Below are 16,221 nucleotides of genomic sequence, written 5' to 3'. Positions count from 1 at the left end.
AAAACATGTATCTCTATGGCAGCTATGATGAATACAAACAACAATAAATGACGAGGATGTGGGGGAAAAGGCACAGTCATACATTGTTGATGGGACTGCAAATTGATGCAGTCAATATGGAAAGCAGTATGGAAATTCCTTGGAAAGTTGGGAATGGAACCACCATTTGACCCAGCTATCTCTCTCCTCCATCTATACCCAAAGGACTTAAAAACAGCATACTATAGGGACACATCCACATCAATGTTTAAAGCAGCACAAGTCACAATAGCTAAATTGTGGAACCAACCTAGATGTCCTTCAGTAGATGAATGGATTAAAAAATGTGGCATTTATACACAATGGAATATTACTTCAGCAATAAAATAGAATAAAATCATGGCATTTACAGATAAATGGATGGAGTTGGAGGAGATAATGTTAAGTGAAGTTAGCCAATCTCCAAAAAACCAAATGCCGAATGTTTTCTCTGATATAAGGAGGCTGATTCATGAGTATGAAGGAGAAGCATTGGGAGGAATAGACGAACTCTAGATAGGGCAAAGGAGTGGGAAGGGAAGGGAGGGGGCATGGGGTTAGAAATGATGGTGGAATGTGATGGTCATCATTATCCAAAGTACATGTATGAAGACACAAATTGGTGTGAATATACTTTGTAAACAACCAAAACAAACAAGCAAACAAACAAACAAATCTTGTATCTTTTTAACACTGCTACAAAGATTTATTGCCATGAGAGTGAGAAATCAAACTGGCATTTACATTTTTTTCCTCAATAGCTTCATTTGGCTTGAATAATTGGTATTGCTCTTACCAACTAAAAGAAGATATTGACTATTTTAGAATTTTAAATTTAGGATAGAAGTAGGTATTGAGAATTTCAGGGCTTTTTAATTTAAATTTATTTTTAACTGATACATAAAATGATAATAATTGTACACACTAATGGGGTGCTGTGTAGTGTTCTATACATGTGCACATTGTGTGATGTGAAAATCTCATTAAACATATCTATCTCCTCAAACATTTATCATCTCTTTATGGCTTGTTTCTTTTAAAAGAGCTAGTTCTTCCACCCAAGATTTTTCCTTAGTTTAATTTATATGCAGACAAGCCATGAGGTGTCCCAGTGTTGTATAACTGAGCATCATTGAACTCTATTTGGTTGCAAGGCTTGATTATAACAGCAGGGTGCTTCTTATGCAGCACTAAAGAGATAGATATTAAAATGCTAACAAAATTCAGTTTTAAACAGTCCATGGAAAATACATACATATATATGTATTAAACTTACTCTGCCAAGTTTATAAATTATTCCATCAGAATAAGTTAAGAACTTTGGGAATTTAAGTAACCCTTTTAGATGAAAATAATTTTCTAAAAAACTGAAATTGGTGCAATAGTAATAAATATCATTTTTCCAAACCAAGTGGAAAACCCTCAGTTTTATTTCATCACACCCCATTCGCATGAACCTATAAAGTGGCTAACCTTAGATGAAATGAAAAGAAAGTTCAGAAAGTCCCAAACCTTACAGCAAGAACCTGAGACTTGTCCCAAAGACTATTTTCAGACCTGTTATTTTGTTGAATTTAATGTTGCATTGAACATTGTATGCTCACTACAAATATATTATCTTCAAATTCCCTCAAAACAATATGGAGTGGGGTTTATTCACATTAAATAGTCAAGGTCTTGCAGCTAGTAAGAATTATAATTTAAACTGGAGTCTTTGATTTTAAAACTTGAGCATGATCTTTTATATCACAATGTCTTATTATTGGTTATCCTAACAGATAATATATTATAGAAAAATCTAAAACATCTTAGTAAAAGAGTAATTTTGTCAAGGACAGGGGTGGCCTCTTCAAGTTACCCTAACAGTAGACAAATACCTAACATTATGGACTATCAGACAAACCTGTATTTGAATCCTGGCAGGATTGACTATTACCTACTTGAACTTAGGCTAATCACTTACTCTCAAAGTTTCAGTTCCCAACATGGTGTAATTGGAATAGCAACAATTTTTTCATAGATACCTCAATTTAGGATTAAATAAGATAATGTATGCAAAGCTCTGTACCCCAAGGGAGGTAGCAAATCATCAATCCTGGAGTCAGTTGCCTGCATTAAAATTCTGTCTGCCATTATTTGTCTCTGTGACTTTGGGCAATTTTACGTATCTAGCTGTGCCACTGGTTTTCTCGTTGGTAAAAACTGTAACTAACTGCTTCATAATTTTTCTTTTCTTGTTTAAAGTACTTAGGATAGTGCCTGGAACATTATACAGACTGTTGTTGAATTTAAATAAATACTCTTTGAATGTCAGTAAATGCTAAATAAATGGTAGCAATTTTACCTACTATCATGTGAGCAAATTAACATGATTTTTTTCCTAAAACTTAAAATTTTAATTTTTGATCTTTTTTCTTTAGGGAAACATAAAATTAATTCAGCTGCCCCAGAATGATGAGATTTATTCACCCCAGTAGGTTTGTTGGAGTTGGAGAGTGGGAAGGAGAGGTGGCAAGAAAGACATTTGGGGGGTCTTCTAGATTTGTGTGACAAAGCAACTGAATGTGACATTATGTATTGCCTGAGATAGGAAAAAGGAGGATTAGACATATGGGCAAGGAGGAAGAAAGAGAACTCACATTTTATCAGTATCTCCCTAGCACTGTGCTAGGCACATGGTATACATAGCACCTCATTTCACTCTACGATTCAACCACCCTAGAGGTTTTCTTCTCTACAATGGTTTTATAGATTTTGGAAAATCTTTGAAGGCATATGTTTTGCCATATACACTATCTATATATGAGAATCAACTTGCCAAATAAGTTTATTGCATGAATAGGGTAAGAATTCTTTTTCTCCTGCCTCCTCACCCTTCCAAGCTCTGAATTTTTCACATCAAGGGTTACACTGTATTATATATTAGTGTAGTCATGACTTTCAATGCAAAATGACCCTTTCCTTTTCTTGGTGATTGTTGATAACTCCATAGAGAACCTTTTGAGATGCCCCATGGGCTCTGAGAGTTCCATAATAACTTAAGAGATCTGTAATGGTCGGACAACTCTGCCTAGAAATGTCATGAGAGTTTCTGTATTTTTCTACTACTCAAATTAGGCATACACTATCTTGGAGCTAAAATTCACAATGCAGCAATTGCCTTTAGCAACCATAGCAAAGTTGTCTAGATCAGTTTCAACATTAAAGTTCAACCAGTTTAACTAGTTCTAGTTGGCAGAAAATCAAAATATACATGTTTCTATCCCAATCTTCTGAATGATGCTTGCCAGTTGTATTACCTCAAACTTTTGGGAGCAAAACACATTAAAAACCACCTCAACTGGTCAAAAGAATATATGTCTCTTCTGAACTTTCTACCAAAATCCAAGTTCTGAATCACAGAACCATAAAGTTCTTAAGCACAAGCACTGCTAAAAGGAACTGTGGTTCATTTCAAAAACTAACTGTAATACAAATATTAGGTGGAACCATGTTGTCACCAGAAAAGGGTCCAAGAAGTTCTCCCAAAAGGGAGGGGATGTCAACTCAGTCCTGGAAGGTTCTTGACTTACTCCACGGAAAGGGATTGTAGAACTGTCAAAAGAGGCACAAAGATTTATTTAAGAAAGTAAAGAGATTTATTTAGGGGGGCTGGGGATGTGGCTCAAGCGGTAGCGCGCTCGCCTGGCATGCGTGCGGCCCGGGTTCGATCCTCAGCACCACATACCAACAAAGATGTTGTGTCCGCCGAGAACTAAAAAATAAATAATAAAAATTCTCTCTCTCCTCTCTCTCTCTCCTCTCTCACTCTCTCTTTAAAAAAAAATTATTTAGAAAAGCAGGCAATAGAGCAGTACAGCAGCTCAAAGGGAGAAGGAGCACAGATGTTTAAGAGTAAGGCATGCTTTTGGGGGCTTGGGCTCTTCCTTTTAAAAGAATCTTTGTAAACAGTGAAACTGAGAAGTGTGTATGTGTGTGTGTGTATGTGTGTGTGTGTGTGTGTGTGTGTGTGTGTGTGTGTGTGTGTGGTAGTGGTGGTGGTGGAGTGACAGCAGCCTGCTAAGTATCATTCTCTTAATCATGGAGCACAGGGAGGGTTACCAATGGTCTGGTCCTCAGGATCGAGGTTGATGTCAGCTAGTCAATAGATAATGTTTGGAATATACTTACATCATAAATCCCTAACAATATTTTCCCTTGCCTTTATCTTTTCTAAAGAATATGCATCATGTAAGCCAGCAGAGCAGGCATTAGTCACCTAGACATGATATTTTAAATTTCAAGGGCTTTTAAGAATTCAGGCCTGGAGGAAAACAGACCTGGGGAGTAAATGTGAGGGTGTTCATAGAGCTTCTTAGATGTCAAGTTACCATGTATTTTCCCTTCCCTGTTAGTCCTGCAACTTTCTAAACTTTAGATAAATATTATCACTATTATTTACATTCAAAATCATAGTACAACATTATTAGAGTAAGCAAGTGTCATGGTTTAGAAATGAGGTGTCCTCCAAAAGCTCATGTGTTAGCCAATGCATGAATTGGGTTATGAGAGTCTTAACGGATTAACCGAGGTAGTAACTGTAGGCAGGTAGGGTGTGGGTGGATAAGGTAGGTCACCGAGGGCATGCCCTGGGGGTTTATATTTTGTCTCTGGTGAGCAGAGCTCGCTCTGCTTCCTGGTGGCCATATCCTGAGTTGCTCTCCCCTGCCATGCCCTTTTACTTTTCCCTGTCTCAGGCCCAGAGCTGTGGAGTAAGCTGTCTATGGACTGGCCTCTAAAGCCGTGAGCCCCGAATAATCTTTCCTTCCTCTATGTTGTTCTGTCAGGTCTTTTGGTCACAGTGATGAAAAGCTTACTAAAACAGCAAGCTATACTGATTACCCAAAGATATTCACAATTGGTATTTTTGCTCTTTGATTTTAAGATCAATTTTTGATATTGTGACAACAATAATAAAAATATCTTATGCTTGTATAATGTTTCAAGGTTTACAGCATGCTGTGTAAATATTACCATGTGCAATCCATTTTAGATAGGCATTATTATCACTCTAGCCTCACTGGATGTATGGCAAACAGTGTCCATTAGTATAAAAGAAGAATCAGAGATTCAGAGAAGTGACCTGTTTTGAAGGGGCATAGGTAAATCCAGATCTCATGAGTCAAAACCAAGACCAATAAATTCACTACATTTCTGTTAGAAAACCTAACCACCAGTAACTCAGTTATTGAAAAAAACCAATACATTCCAGTACCACATTCTGAAATGGACATTACTGTCAGGGACATATCTTGAGATTTAGAATATCTACTTCTATTCTCTGCTTTGGGACTCTCTGTGCATTCAGCTTTTCTTGGTTAACTTCCATATCACAGTGCAAAGAAGCTCAAGGCCTTGGACAGGTGAAAGTTGTGTGGGCCACAGGTGTGCATTCTGCCCCTCTGGAAAGCTCACCCACAGAGGTTGCTTGGTGCCTGAAATAGCCCACAGCCCCACCACCTGCTGCCTTTCAGCTGCTGGCCCCAAAGCAGCAGCAACAAAGCAGATCATAATGCAGAGAAGGAAGACTTCTTTCAAAGTGAGATTTCAAAATGAGAATTTACTTTCATTAAAATACTTCCATAGAAAGTATTTTAATAACATTAAATAACATTAATTTTTAAAAATTAATTTTATTTCACTTCTTGTTTTAGTTATGTGAGGGGTTATTTTTCTAAAGTACTGTCAATAATTGTCCTTTGTATGAATTAATTTTCTGTTGGTGATGATTATTGTGGTGGAAAGGCAAACTTAACTAGTCAGAGTTCCGGGTACTTTAATGTGCATACCCTGAATACTCTTTAAAAATACAGAGTCGGATTGAATAGGTCTGCTGTAGGGCCTGAGATTGTGCATTTATGGGATGCATCACAATATCAGGAGCATAGGACTTCAAGTTGTCCTTATATGCCAGGGGGTCTATAAGAATAGGATAAATCTAAAGATTATTAATGAGATTTTTTTTAAATTAGATTTTCCTTTCCTGAAGGCAATAAGAACCCAAAATACTTTTAGTTGATTTAATTTTTCTAATTTTTCGCCTATTACTTTTTCTATGGAAGTATTTTAATGAAAGTAAATTCTCTTTCCAAATATCTGGAAATAAGTTGTGTGTCATGTTAAATAGGTCCCTCCCCACCCCCTCATCTCCATTGCCCACACAGAAATGCTGAACTGCTGCCTCCTGGCTCTCTCCTTTCTTTTCTGAATTTTCTCTGCCTCTGCTTGATTTTCTCCCCATCCCCCCCACAGATTTAGAGTTTGTATTGACTGAGACAGATTGTAGCATGAATGTCCCAGTTGTTTCAGCTTGTGACGTTGGTCACATTCTTTTGAAATTGGCCTGAAATTAGATCAATGCTCAAGATAGCCTTAAAATAACATTAGCATACAGTAGCTTACTCTAAATTATGAGGCAGCTTTGAGGCAGCCCTGTCTTAGTATGTCTAAATGGGCATGTTCCAATGTATCAGCTGTGATAGTGCTCCAGCCTGTTTTTTATTTGGATCTAAAGATTATAAGAAGATATAAAAATAATAATTTTGTATACCCTTCACCCAGCTTTTCTCAAAGATAACATCTCACATAACCAGTAGACATTGTCAAAAACCAGAAAATTTGCCTTGATACAGAACTAGTAACTAAACTAGGGACCTTATTTGGAGTTTTCCAGTTTTCACACGCACTTTTCAAAAATATTTTTTTTTTGAGGAAGAGGGATATGTACTCTGAAATTTAATAGATTGCATTTAGACTCATGTAACCACCATTGCAATCTGCCTGATTATTGATGCTGTATGATGCTGAACAGTGACTCCCATCAACACTCCCTGTGTCCAGTCCCTTTCCATATACCCCTCCACTGCCAGGGATGCTCTTCTCTCATGCCCTCTAAACTTAATGCTATTTTTCATTTTTTTCCCAAAGTAATAACAGTAGTATTGCTTAATTTTACCTTAGAGAAGCAACACAGAATGAATAAAAAATATACAAAAATTTTTAAAAAGCACAAAGAATTAAGTGAAACCCACTAAATCTATAACCCTGTTATCTAGGAAGAGCCATTAGCAATTTGATGTATACATTTACCATTCGTCCTGCCATCAAGTGTGTGTGTTGTGTATTCTAGTTTATAAAATTGGGTTATGTTAAAGTTATTATTTTTTCATTTTATCAATCTGTTAAACTCTTCCCCCAGAAGTTTTTATTTTGTTTTAATGCAAAGCCAAGCATCTCTTCAAATATTTTTTCTCCTATAACCCACCTATTTTTATCAACCCATTTCTCTATTGAGCATATATGAGGGATAAAAATAATGATTTTACTTGTTGCAATATTTTATTTCTACAAAAAAAAAAATATTTGTGGATTGTACGAATGGGCTAAAGCCTGCACCAGAGTACTCAGCTGTGTTTGCAGTAAGAGCTCATCTTTAGGTCTCCTCATCTCTCCACACAGAACTAGCTGTCAAATCCTGTGTATTTGACTTTCAAACTGTCTTCAAACATGCCATGACCACCGCTCTATCAGACTTGTCATTTCTTACTTGGATTTCTGCAGTAGTCTCCTCTCACTGATCTCTCTAATTGAATCCTTTCTCCATCTGTGAGCAGTGTTTTCTAAAACACAATCTGTTCACCTCACTCTCCTGCTTAAAAGCCTTTAATGACTCCATATTGTCTGGAAAATAAATCTAATAGCTTTAGAAGGGCATTTGAGGTTTCCATACAATCTGGTGTGACTTTCAAATCAGCCTTGCCTCTCTTCCTTCTCTCTATATGGTGTCTGCCCCATCCATATAATGCCTTCAGCTGTTCCAGAGCAAACCTTGCATTCCTCAGCTCTTTGCTTTCTAGATCTCTCTGAAATGCCACAAATTCCATAGAACCTGTTCTATGGCTCCAGTAAATTTATCCCACTACTGTCACCACTAGCCAGCACCACAATGACCTTCACTACCACTTTCATGAGACTTGCTCCCCTCTAGCCTCTTAGTAATCTATTTCCTCCCCCTCTCCAACTGCCTGCCCACACAGAAATTTTCTATATTGGCAATGTCAATGAATGCATCAAATATTATGTGCAAAGCAGTGACTCCATCTATAATAGTTTCTAGATGGAATTTTGGGAGCAGTTGAGTTTTGAAAACATATTACTCATAAAAGGCTAAAAACCTACAACATGTATCTTTTAAAATTGTTCTGTTTAAAGTACTTTAATATGAAGGAAAAATGTCCTCTAAATTCCTCTTGGAAAGGGGATCTGAAAACAAACGAGGGGGCAGATGGCAATGTTCCTCAGCCCTGTTGGGAAGCAGAGCTTCTACTTCTCTGGTAACATGTACTCATGTAAGAATGTGATCCTATAGTCATCTGGTACCAGGATCCAGTTCAATTAAAATATATCTGAAAGATCTTTTAGCTCAAATGTATAATAGACACAAATATTAAAATTATTTTTTCCTAAGCTTTTAAAAAATGAAAGTATCCTCAGAAAAAGGATAGATAATCATTTGCCTCCACGAAATTAAGATGCGTGATTTATTTGTGTCTCCCCTCTTCTCATTTAATGGGCTTTAGGTCTAAAAATTATAAACAAGAAAAGGACTCAAGATACATACATTAATGCCCATAAACTTTTGCTACTAGTTAACTAATCATAAGTATAAAACTTTCAGGCTTATCACATTTCTTTCATGGAAATGATCAGTTAGGAATATTTTTTTTAATAAATTTTTTTAGTTGTAGAGAACACAATACCTTTATTTTAATGTGGTTCTGAGGATCGAATCCAATGCTAGGCAATATCTCTACCACTGAGCTGCAACCCCAGCCCCTGTTAGGAGTATTTTAAACATGTTAACAAGAAATGAATTATTTGTTTGTTTGTTCCTTTTTCCCTTCTAATTTGCCAATACGTTAGCTACTATATTAGCTTCTGAGGATGCAGGAATACACAACAAAGGCAAGTTTCCTCTCTGATCATGCTTGCAGAAGATTCATATGGACTCAAACCAATCCAGAAAGTTTTGAGGCAGAAAAGCCATCAAGAAAGGGACAAGATGGAGGCAGTGAGTGGCGCATACTAGTAGAAACAGCTGCTCAGGAGGTTGAGGTGGGAGGATCATGTGGCCTAGGAGTTCAAAGCCAGTCTGGGCAACATAGTGAGACCATATTTCAATAAGAGAAAAAAAGAAAAAAAAAACGAAAAAATTATTTTAAAAGGACAGAGAAAATTTATTGAGAACATGTTTATCGATTGCTGAAAAAGAGCATTACATTTCCACAATTTTTATGATTGTCCTGCCAAAATAGTTTTTATCCTTCTTTACTTAAAAATGCTAATAAGTTATTTCCAATATGTCATTTATATGCTTTTCCTAATAAAATATCAATTTAATCAGTTGGTTAAGTTCAGTATTAGAAAAGTCAAGCTATTTATATATCATATATGTTTGTTTTACATTTTTCCATTATTACTAAAGCTAAAAATAAATATTCTAATCTACTACACGGTAATGATTGAAACAAATTTCAGATTTTTTGCCTTTGAATACTTCTACGCTTTTCTAAATCAGATGATATTTACTTCCTGCTTCTTTTCTCGAAAACATCTCATCCTCTTCATTCTTCATTAATACTTTAAACAGCAAGAGACCCAGACAGAATTAATTCACTTAGTCTCTTATTAGCTATAGAATAAGATATAGTAAAAAAAATAGCAGTATCATTAGGAGTACTGCAATTTATTCCTAAGTATCCTAAGGCTGACATTTTAGAGTGATAGCCTCATTATTATAGATCAAAATCTGTCTTAGTATTAGTAGACCCCTCAATTCTAAGATGACATAGAACATAATTTTGCCTCCAATCTTGCTATTATTTCATCAAGTCCTTTTGTTAGGGTTTATTTTTCATTTAAGCATGACTGCCAGCTATGACCAATATCTGGATTCTGGTTTGAAGGATCTTCAAACCCAAGACACTTTCCTCCAAGGAAATCTGGGAAGATTTCTTTGCCCAGAAACACAGAGATCTGACTTGTCATCTAACGTCACCTTCAGGGTGACATTACCATGATTCCACACCTTCTCATTATCTTTACTTCTAAGAGTAAAGACAAAGGATTCTATTCTCAGAAACTACCCCTTTTATGCAACAAAACAAGAGAATTTCCCCTATAATTTCCATTGCCATTTTCCCTTCTGATTTCTCACAATTACTCAGGAGCTCACCAAGGACTTATAAAGCCTACATTGTGTACAAGGCAGTGAACTTGGCACTGGAGAAACAATGGATTGACTCTCCACACTCTCACCTTCTGGAGACATAGAGACCTGGCAGAGAATGATGGGACAGAGAACAGCCCTTGAAAATAAAGGCCACCTCCCACCCCACCAATACCCTTGAAAGAAGGAGGAATAGAGAGCATAAATAAAACAATAGTGGTGAATAATGACAATAAGTTTATCCCTCTACTCACTCAAGAGCAATCCTTCCTGGCCAACTCGAGTATGATTTCCTTCCAGAATTGAAGGATGTGTTCGCAGAGGGAAGGTGGGGGCTGGTTGCTGGTGCCGTGCCTGGTGTGGAGGAGGGAGGAAACCGGGAGTGAAAAGGCTCTTTCATTCGCCTGGCAGAGGCAGCCTTGCAGCTGGGGCCCTGTCTGTTACCCTGATCCCTCTGCTGGCCTGTCACCTCCGGAGAGAACTTGTGTTCCTCTAGTGAGACGTGTCTCAGCACCAGCCTCTGGCAGGAGCCAAGTGACTGGGAAGATAGTTTAAAGGAATCATAAAAGTATATAAAATAAAGGGTAGTTAAGCATTTTATCTGCACCCCCCACCCCCCCCATGCCCAAGTCAAGAATATCTACTCAACTTAAACTTTTACCTGAGATCTCTTTACTCAGACCCAGGATCACCAACTTGCTGTTTAAGCTTGGCAAGTCAGTAAAACCTTACCCTGTTCAAATTCCTCATCTGAAAATTGAGAAGGTAGCAACAGATGTGCCAAAGGCCGCTTCCAAATTAAAACAAATATGACTTTCACATCAACAGAATTTCAAGGGGCTTACACTCAGCTGTTAAGAAAAAGAAAATTAAAAATGACATATTTGTGTATTTTCCTGTTGTTCTTTTACTATCATTTTAGACCACTTATTGCTATTTAGTGATCCTGTTTCTGCTTATTATTTCCTTCACTAACATGACTGAGTTCAAAGGAGAAAAAAATGTAAAGGTTAACATCTATTTTTAAACAATTTTAAACACCCCTACACACACACACACACACACACACACACACACACAGCTCACAGATGTGGATTTTGAGCACGGAAATGAAAAGCTAATTGACACACTTCTCCAGTTGTTCACAATCAGGGCATTAAAATCACATGAAAGATTTGTTAAAACACATATTGCTGGGCCCCACCTCAAGTTTCTAATTAGGTGGGTAAAGTGGAACCTTAGAATGAATGTTTCTAACCCATTCCAAGTGGTACTGATGCTGTGGGTCTGGGCATGCTTAGAGAACCAACTACTACTGTTTAGCGTAGCTCCCACGGAGATGCATACATCTGTAGTGTGTATCATCTTCAAATCACTTAAAGCCAAGATGCACCGAAGGCAATCATTTCTCCCCTCTACTATTTGTCTATTATCAGAAAGTCATGATGATAATCATGTTTTTTCTTCTTCATGTCAAAGCACTTTCTATCTATCCCTTATCAGTTACCTACCGATTTCTCTGTTCTTTTGATTATTTTCTTACAAAGTTTTCAACCCACCATAAAGCATGCATTTCTGTAGCTAGCATGACATTTCCCCTTTGTTTTTTTTTTATTTTTCTTTATTTTTGCAGTACATTAGGCCTACCCATAGCCCATGATACTTTTTAAAACTTCAGTCATTGTGGCCAGAATTTCTGCACTGCTGGAAACACAAACTAAATGGAAGACAGGCTAATTGAGTACAAAGGTTTGCCATCATTAAGTTGATGTTCATGGAGTTATGGTATCATGTCTATGGCAGAGTTTCCATCTTTGCCTTAAAAGGATATGAGCCTAAGATTGTGGGTAGATGATTCGTAGTAAAGTAGAACCACCAACTCATACCCTAAACCTCAGGAAATATTTCTGAGTGCACCTTTATTACCAATGTGTTCTAGGGTCTCTAAGAAGAATTGGTGGGATAAATTATTCTGGGAAGTCTGTGAAATAACACATAACAAGGAAGAAGGAGTGTTTTATGATGAAACAAAAACTATAATCTTCTTTAATGGTACATTGAACAATTTAATTTTTTAAAAGGCTGATGCCCCCATACTGGAGGGACTTTCTTTTCATCTTCAGTTTAAGGACTCAAAAATCTTATGTCCTACTAGAGAGTCGGTATTAAAACACACAAGCGGCTTATTAGCAATCCTCTTTCAAGGTGATAGAACAGGATCTATTCTTGCACACCACCTTCTGCTACTGCCTCCTCCTCCTTCCCATCTCTATTCCTGCTCATAGAGAATTTTAGCATTGGGTAGGTAGAGAAATAACTCAGGAGGCTGGAAGTGGAGGGCTGCTGAAGGCTGCTACTGCTACTACTGCTGCTGCTGCTGATTGCATATGTTGGGGTAATTTCATCCCTGTGCAAAAAGACCCAAGCTTCAGTTGCAAACCAGCTTGCTGAAGTTAACCATCCATCCCAACCCTATCAAGTTTGGCCCACCGAGGGCCCTCTCAAACATTAAGGTATTTCTTTCATATTCATAGTTGTCTATTACATGTTAAAAAGTTGCATGCGTTTTTGTGGCATGTAATGTGTTTGCATGTGAGCATATGTGCATGTGTGCCTGGGGTGAGTGTGATTATGCTTTAGGACTCACTATTCTAGATACTGTCCCTACCCCATCTACAAAATTTCTTTCATCAAATTCTTCCTGTTTGATGAATGGATAAAGAAAATGTCACACACACACACACACACACACACACACACACACACACACACATAAAGGAATATTATTCAGCCATAAAAAGAAGGAAATCCTATCATTTGTGGCAATGTAGATAAGCCTGGAAGACTTTTAGTTAAATGAAATAAGTCAGGCACAACATGTTCTCACTTTTATATGGCAGCTAAAAAATTAGATTTCATAGATTATGGAGTAGAGGTCACCAGGGTCTGGGAAGGTAAGAGGAGGGAGAGAGGATGGTAAATGGGTGCAGGGGTGCAGTTGGATAGGAGAAATGACTCTAGAGTTTTGTAGCACAGCAGGGTAACTATGATTGACATAGCTATTTCAAAATAGCTACCAGAGAGGATTTTTAAGGTTCCCAACACAAAGAAATGGTACATGTTTGAGGTAATGTATTATGCCAATTACCCTGATGCAATCATGGCATAAACATGGATTGAAATATCACGCTCTACCCTATAAACATGAACATCTTTGTGTCAATAAGAAATAAAAGTTACAAATTAGAAATGGAAATGCATCTAGTTTTTAGAAAAGTTGGCCTAGAATTCTCTACTGTCCTCTGCCTGTGATCCCAGCATCTCTGGAGACTGAGACAGGAGGATCTTGAGTTCAAAGCCAGCCTCTGCAATGGTGAGGCACTAAGCAACTCAATGAGACTTTATCTCTAACATACAAAATAGGGATGAGAATAATGTGGCTCAGTGTTCGAGTGGCAATGAGTTCAATCCCTAGTACCGAGAGAGAGAGAGAGAGAGAGAGAGAGAGAGAGAGAGAGAGAGAGAGAGAGAAGCTCTATTTTCCTTTTGCTATGAGGAATGATTTCAATTTAATATGAAGAGTTGTCATAAACACTTGTCACATCAAATGTGCCCTATATGGTACTAATAAAAGTAATTATTTAACCCCATGAAAAATGCTTCCTATTTGGACACTTGTTAAATTTAATTTGTACAATAGAGTTTTGTAAGATTGCTTAAATTCATCAACTAATTTCATTTTTTAGAAAATTATTCAATGTATCTCTGACACTTCACATTTCACAATATCTATAATATCTTATTGAACAGATTCAACTGATCCTCAGAATGTATTCAACACATGGCCTTGACTCTAGCACCTGAGCTATGAATTATTACTGGCAGACACTATAGTATTACAACTTCTACTAGTATAGATTGGTGGAGACCTGAACATTATTTTTTTAGTTTTTTAAAATATTTTATTTAGTAAGATGAGATGTTGGGGTGGTCATTCCTTTTGTATATTTGAATATCTGATTATTTTCTATTGCCACCTGTAATGCAATGTTAGGTACTTCCAAATTATTTACACTGGTCAGAGTCTTTATTTATTTATAGAGCTGATCATGTTATATGGCTCTTGTGAACTGATCTGCTTGATGGTTTTTGTTTGCTCTTAATTTTCCTTTCCATTTAGTTGTAACCTTATGCTGATGCAGGCTTTTTATTTGTTTTTAGATTTTCTCTGGTTATTCGGGTCAAGAAGATAACAGAATTCCCATTTTCACTGATTAAAAACTGAATATCACTGAGAAGCAACTGAAAATTGGATGTATTCAAGGCTGAAACTGCTCTTTTCATGTTTAGTAAATCTAGATAGGTATCTTTTCCAGTTTATGATGTAGTTGTAGACACTTACTGTGGAGTTGCTGAGACAAGAATAGACATTCAGGATTGGCCCCTAGTCATTAACTGCCAGAGCAGGCTGGACTCTGGCCTGGTGGGGAGAATCCACCAAGTGAAGTCCATCTGACTTTGCTTTCTGTGAAAAAATAGCATTCTCCAGAAGCAGCCTCTCCCTCCGAAGACTAAATTCCATCGCCTTCAATTCAGACACATTTCAGCTTTCTGGAAAGAGGATGCTTGATGATCAACATACCTCATCTAGCTGGAGCCCCTGATACTCAAGAAGACCAGGGGAGGACTTTCATTCTTTTGAAAGGTAGCCAGGCCATGTAAACCAGGGAGGTCTTTCTGAAGAGCAAAATGTTATTAGTCATGAAAATGATTTTAATCCCTTGTCCTATAACTTCAAGTCTATAAATAAAAACTGGGTAATGCTAAGAATAGTAATAATGATGATGGTGATTTCACTCTTACACATCTGGAGTTCTAAATCCCAGAGGTAGAATCTAGCAGCCACAGAAAATTTTAAAAAGTGATTGTATTCTTGGAGGCATCAAATTACTCCTAGTCTCTGTACACAAGATGACTATGAATGAAGTTAATTTTTTAACTATTTATATACTCTTGCGTTTTATTCACTGAAGAACAATAGACAAATATAATTCATAACCTGGGGTAACACTTTCTAACAATTCCTTTCTCCATTCTCCAATTTTCTTTTGAGTTACAAAATCTCTCATATGTCCCTGCTCCACCACATCCCTTGAGGCTCTGCCTTATGTTATATATCCTTTCTTCTTTCCATCTCTTCTTGTGGTGTACACTTTGGTTTCTATTCCAACAATAAAAACCTTACTACTTTTTATTGTCTTTAAGAAACTAAAACCAAACCAAAACAACAACAACAACAAAAAACCTGTATCATATCATTCAGGTATCCCACTTCTGGGTCTATATAAAAAAGGAAATGAAACCAATATACCAAAGAGATATCTGTACTCTTGTGTTTATTGAGGGCACTGTTCATAATAGCTAAGATATGGCATTAGTCTAGATGCCTATTACCAGCTGAATGGATAGAGAAAATGTGGAATATATATACAACAGAAAATTATACATCTGTAAAGAAGAATGAAATTTTGTACTTTGCAGCAAAATAGATGGAATTGAGAAACATTATGTTATATGAAATAAGTCAGATACAGAAAGACAAGTACCACTTGTTCTCTCTCACAGGCAGAAGCTAAAAAATGTTGAGCTGAATATATAATAGTTATTACTAGAAATTGAGAAGTGTGGTAGGGAAGGGGGATAGAAGGAGTTTATAAAAAAATTCAAGCTGGTGAAGCTAAATGTCACCATAGATAGTTTGAGACGTTAAGATTCTTGGTTGTCTTCTCTTGCTATCAAAATCATACAGTTATCCCTTTGTGTCCATGAGGAATTTCTTCCATAACCCTTATACTGATACCAAGTTTGTGAATGTTCAAGTCCTTTTTATAAAACTGCATAGTATCTGCAGATAACCAATCAGACACTTTAAATCC

The 16,221-nt window shown here is 36.9% G+C and overlaps 1 protein-coding gene and 1 long non-coding RNA gene across 2 annotated transcripts in view; one reads left to right on the top strand and one right to left on the bottom strand.

The window, feature by feature from the left end:
* The window catches only part of Spart (spartin), a 57,740-nt gene extending 47,025 nt beyond the window's left edge, over window positions 1–10,715 (bottom strand). Inside the window, exon 1 of the mRNA XM_021730415.3 lies at window positions 10,540–10,715. The gene's annotated coding sequence lies outside the window, so the exon portion shown is untranslated. The remainder of the gene's footprint in view (window positions 1–10,539) is intronic.
* Window positions 9,857–15,287, top strand: LOC110598739 (uncharacterized). Its single transcript, XR_002484652.3, has 2 exons — window positions 9,857–12,798; window positions 14,507–15,287. It is a non-coding gene; the product is annotated as an uncharacterized LOC110598739 (long non-coding RNA).
* The last annotated feature ends 934 nt before the right edge of the window (window positions 15,288–16,221 follow it).

This window comes from Ictidomys tridecemlineatus, chromosome 6 (assembly GCF_052094955.1).
Source record: "Ictidomys tridecemlineatus isolate mIctTri1 chromosome 6, mIctTri1.hap1, whole genome shotgun sequence".
Classification (NCBI taxonomy): Eukaryota; Metazoa; Chordata; class Mammalia; order Rodentia; family Sciuridae; genus Ictidomys; species Ictidomys tridecemlineatus.
The sequence above is the reverse complement of the archived record's forward strand: the minus strand, read 5'-3'. Positions and strand labels throughout refer to the sequence as shown.